Consider the following 5,868-nt stretch of genomic DNA (forward strand, 5'->3'; position numbering starts at 1 on the left):
GAAAAAAAAAAAAAAAAAAAAAAAAAAAAAAAACTCAGACTTATTAAACTTGGTGTTGTCAGATACACACTATACAATTAAACCCCTTCAAGGTGATGTTGAAAAATTAAAACTTTTAGAGTTTCCTGAGGACATGTGGCAGTGTGAAAACCAAGTGGATCTTACTCCAAAATCACTTTTCTTTCTTATTAACCCTACTGTATTTCTTCCAGAATTATTGATTCCCAAGTGAGAAATTCACTGACATCTGAGAAATTTAAAATTAAAGTACAGAAGAAGTTAAAAATACAGCTACCCTAGGTAACCAGCATGCTACTTTCTTTCTGATTAGGAAGGCTGTGGAATTTACTGTGCCGCCACTGCTCAGAGCCTGATCTATTCTGCACCGTATATTAGCCCAGTGAATGACACATTTCTTTCCTGCATTGAGTCTTTAATTTCTCTCTGTAGCTTTATTACTTATCCCCCTTTTTTTCTGAAGCAGCTAAAGTCATTTTTATTTTAGAATTTGCCAGGAAATAAAAAATACATTGCACGATCTATTACATCTCTGTGATCTGAGACCATGTTTTTCACATTCACATTTTATTTTTCCTTGTTCGGGTTTTTTTATTTTGTCCGTTTAATGGAAGGATAAAACAGGATCTTTTTCAAAATGGCCAGCTTCTGTTTCAAATCTTCAAGGATGCCTGTACATTTACATGTAAAACATGAGTTTCTGGAACTGACAGGCATAACCTTCATGATTCTGCTCCTCTGGCTTTTCTGCTCTTGCACCTTAAACACTAGCAAACAACTGCAAATTGTTCACCTCCCTTTATTTGACATTGATTGAGATAGCCCTGTAAAGAACCTACCGCCCCTCCCTGTTTATTAGAGATTGAAGTGAACATAGCTGATGTTTTGAGAGTATGGCCTTTTAAGATGGCAACTCCATAGTGACATAAAAACCAGAAAATTGTGCCACATCAGAAAGATTTTATGAAAACTGCCAGCATAAGTGACAGACCTACCGTTTGGTTTCTTCTTCCCTCTCCCTTCTTAGACCCAGATTAAAATCATCAATGATCATAAATAGTAAAAAAAAAGAAAAAAAAAGAAAAGAAAAAGAAAAAGAAAAAAAGAAAGAAAAAGTACATACTGCTAATCGCAAATAATCCGGAGGTCATAAAACAGATGGAGAAAGGCAACTACAGGGCAGGAGGGCGGCTAAAGCCACAGCCTGGAGAATGTCTGAAGGAATCCAGCCAAGAAAGAGTCTGCAGAATCTCCACAAATCTCTAGACTAGAAAACAGAAACTCTGCCTGAGAATAGAAGTACGGCCTAGGTCTGTATGGTAACATGTACTGAACAATTAAGCCCCCCACCTATTCTCCACTCTGGGAGAAGAACATCTACTCTCAGGTGAGTGTCTTCTCCACCTTCCACCATAGCAAATATAGACTGCTTCTATTTTATTACCATTGCCTTATTGCACCATTTTTAAATATGAAAGAACAAACAAGGGGAACAAGATATTTGAAGAAAGCTTCCAACATGCCCATGCAAAACCACAATGAATACACAGAAAATCTCTGTCTTCATGAAGTCTATATTTTAGAGGAAGCAGGGTAACCACTAAGTACCTGCAGGTCATTGATATGGGAGAAACCTGGGAGAAAGGGGGAGTAATGCAGGAGACAGCTTCATTAAGTTTTAATCTTTCTGTAGAACTTTATTTTTTAAAATTACTTGGAAAAAATAAACAGCTATGTAAATATGCTTGTGTGTGTATCACACAGAGCAATTCATGGAGCTGCCTGGTTAGGGACTTGGCCCTGGTAAATGCCTTTACCCAGCATTCTGCCTGAATAAAATAAACAGCCCAGAAGAATCGGAGGAGCGAATGTAGACATCGATCAATCTTATTGCTCTTTTCAAAGTACTCTAGGAGGGTACATCACTCTAGATCTCCCAGTGACTATACGACAAGGTCAAAACACAAGGGCTCAAAAATCAATCAAATGAACAAGTAAACAAAAAAACTTGTTTTGTTATTGTTGTTGTTTTCTGTTTCACTGATTATGATAAATTGTCTCTGGCCTTAGTGACAGATTTTGTTACTGTTTCTTCGGTTTCGGCAAACTCAAAGCTAGAGAAATCAATCAGCATTAGATAAAGGTGAAAGTAATCTTTTTTTTGTATTACTATTATCATCACTTATTGCCTAAAGATATTTAATAGGTTTATTTTAAATCCTTTTCCCATCTGTGCCAATAACTCTGTGTCAGGTAATGTAAATTGTTCAATTTGATATATTTCTTTGGAGGAGGATTTCTTATTCAGGTGTTTAGTTATTTTTGACTGTGAACTCATTTTTTCTTGGGGTATCACCTACTCTTTCTGCTGTACGGGGTAAAGGTTCAGTGACAGTGTTGATTTTGCCTGTTTGAAGCTATTTTACCAGGCAGTAATTATGATCAGTGTTGTACATTGTACTCCTCGTGGTGAAACAACATTGGTGTCAGGCCTTGCACCTGAGTGAAATATACAGCCCAGAAGATTCTCAGGAGTGAATGTAAGGCTGGTCAGTCCACATGTCTTTTAATAAATTATTTACCCATTTAAGGACCAAGGACACTAGTAACCCCAACGTACTAGCACCTGGAATGCGTATGGGCAGAGGTTAAAAGGATTTCCTCTATTCTCTCTTCTCATCGATCTCCTCAGAGATTTTGCTCTCCAGGTTACAGCCACACATCCAGATAAAAGCACCCTCCATTCTTTCCAGGGGCTTTCAAAAGGACTGCTTCGTGGTGTCGGTGGTCCGTTCCTGAATCCTTGTTCACCTTTTGCAAATGTCGTTTTCTCCAGAGTTGGATTTGGAGGATAGAGTCGTCAGTCCTTGCTAATTCACCATCTTGCAACTAATCAGAAATCACAAATAAGCCTATTTAAAAAGATACCTCTCAAAGATTTTCTCATATAAGTGTGCACAGTGCTATAATCTATTCTGATTTTTTATTGTAAAATTTAAAGACATAAAGAACATAAAGATTAGGCAAACAGCAGATGGTGGATTTTAGAAACTCAGCACTGATCAACCACTGATTCATGAGAGTGAAATGATATGCTTTGTGGAAAGGCTTCTCAGAGGGAACATAGGGAACTGGTCTCAACACTGAAAATCTAGGAAAATGTGTGACTGTTCCAAACATGAAGGGAGTCACATATCACTCAATTTATTTCTGATAGGAATATGTTCTCTCTTAATGATGTTATCACTCCAGAAAAAAAGCATTAAAGAGAGTAACCCTGGAACCCCCACCCCACAATGTCACACTTTGAAATGCTGATATAAGGCTGCCTGAAAAGTGACTTAATTTTAAACCAGGAGCAAATAACCTAAAGTTAACTTCACAAGTAACATTATTCTAACAAAATTGCCAATTCAGTCTTAGTCCTCTACCTTCCGGAGAAATCTCATGTGTTTTATTATCTTGCTTATTGTGAAAATAAATCAGATGATTTATGCAATATGTGTAACTTTTCAAATAAATTAACTGTGTAAAATGTGTCTCTTTCTTTCTCCTATTGGTATTGTGAAAAAATGTTATGAGCACCACAAGTGAACCAAATAAACATTCACTTTTACAGATATAGGAATGTTGATTTGCTTCACTTAATTCTGGGAATAAGATAAAAAGTATGAGAATATTAAATTATTGGATAATTGAAAACCTAACATTGGATCCTATAAAGATGCTCAATGTTTAGAAAAATTATGCTTAACATAACTCCATTAATATAACCCTATTTTAATCTAAACTATTAAAATAGTTGTCTGAAAAAAAAATTTCTCTATTGACCTGTATATTTTATTCACAGAAATTAGATTATGAGTCAGTAAAATGATACAATTTCATTGGAAAAGAATTTTAATGAATAATTTTTTTAAAGTTATCTTGACAATACAAGACAAGTTTTAAAATCTTGTTTAAATAAATCTCAGAGCATTACAGGAAAATGAAGTTAATACATTGGGGGAAAGTTTCTGTTAACAACTTTTAAGATAAAACTATATGGGAAAGATAATAAGAGTCAGTACATGAAAGAGAGGGTTCATCAATCCTGAGCTTTGGAAAGCTCATGGTAACTTCAATATCTTGAGGAGTCAGCTTCTCATCGTTAAATGAAATAATAAGAGTACTTACTGCAGGACAGCTCTCTGGGTGGCCTTTGGCCAACCCAGTTCTCCCCTTTTCTCACTTGTAGTCCTCAAGAATAACTGTAGAGTGTGTTGGCAATGCAGCATCCTGAGATAAGGGGGAAGTGGGCTGGAACAGCCCGGGCTCTGCTCCCATCCCCCAGAACAGAATATCCTTCAATATTTTTAACCCAGTGAGTCCTGTGATCCTGAGGTATTTAACCTGGAGCTGGCTAATTTTGGGGGGTCCCTCAGCTGTGCTGCAAGTGGGGCACATGCAGTTGAGACTTCATTCCTCCCAGGCAGCTTTCCTGAGCCTTGAGGGATCAGTTTGTGCTGAATTCTAGTCTTCTCTTTCCCCTTGCTGCCTATATGTAAGTAATAAATCTGCTTCATGTAATTTGTTGCGTATGAGTGTGTTCTGCCACACTGGACTCAAACAAGTTGGTCGTCAGTGCACAGTGAAGTATGTCACACTTACTTCAAAGAGTTGTCATGAAGACTAAATAAAATAATGTAGACAAAACTCTTAGGACATGGTCTGGTACTTGAGACATCATTAAACATTAGTTATTATTATTTCCATGATTATTAGTGTAGTTCCTAATTCTGAGTATCACATTTTAAGACACTTCTCTAAACCAAACAGATTTTGTTCGAGGATGAATATGCTAAAAGTTCTGGAGACTAGCCATGACAGAAACAGTTAAGACAGATAGCTAATGATCAACAAAGAATTATGTAAATGCCAAATACTTGAACCCCATTAGCTTCAGAGAGTAAATATAGCCCAGTCTCTTCATTTAACATTAAACATGTGAAGAAATACTCAGTGCCTTTAAGTCACGGTGTTATGTAGATGAAAGTCTATCCAAGTGCAGAACCAATTTCAATAGGAGAAAGTTCATAGAGAAGTTTTCCACATAGAGGTGTCCAAAATAGAAAATCTGCTAATATGAAAGCGTATTAATATGAAACGTACCTCTTACTACAGGCATAAAAGCAAACATGGAAGAGTCAACTTTCCATAATAAATGTAGTAGACAATATGAAATAAAGAGTGATACATTGATATAGTCTACAATTTCTTAAAATTTAAACTTTCAGTGCTTTTTAAAACAAAGTTAATGTAGCTTGCCTTTAAAAATGAAATGTATTAATGAGCAGTAAGTACATAGGAAACAAATGTTGGTGGTCATGAGGGAGGTGTGTGGTAATCAGACTGGACTAGGAAAGAATTTAATTAAAAGAATTGTAAATGAGCATCCATTCTGAGTTAGATACTAGATAGAATGCTGTAGGAAATATAAAGTTGAGTGAAAGTGGAATATTTATGTAATGTTCACATACGCAGAATGAGCAAAATCTTAGTTACATTTACTATAATGTTTCATTACAGAAGTTGTTAGAAATCATCAGAATTAATTACGTATAGTGCACTTGGAAGACATAAACTGCACTAAGTTAGTGCCACACTATCTCTTGAGGGCAATAGAGAACTAAAGTGTGTGAATGCCAACTATGTTATTATTAAGTTATTTTGAGATTTAAATAAAATCTATTTTCTATGGTATGTACAACTCCATATCATTTCTAAAAGATTTGGGTCCTAGGGAAACTAAGCTATTATTTCTCTTTCTATAAACACTTCATAAAAATAAAATCATACATTTTTTAAATG

This window comes from Galeopterus variegatus, unplaced genomic scaffold (assembly GCF_000696425.1).
Source record: "Galeopterus variegatus unplaced genomic scaffold, G_variegatus-3.0.2 Scaffold2604, whole genome shotgun sequence".
NCBI lineage: Eukaryota > Metazoa > Chordata > Mammalia > Dermoptera > Cynocephalidae > Galeopterus > Galeopterus variegatus.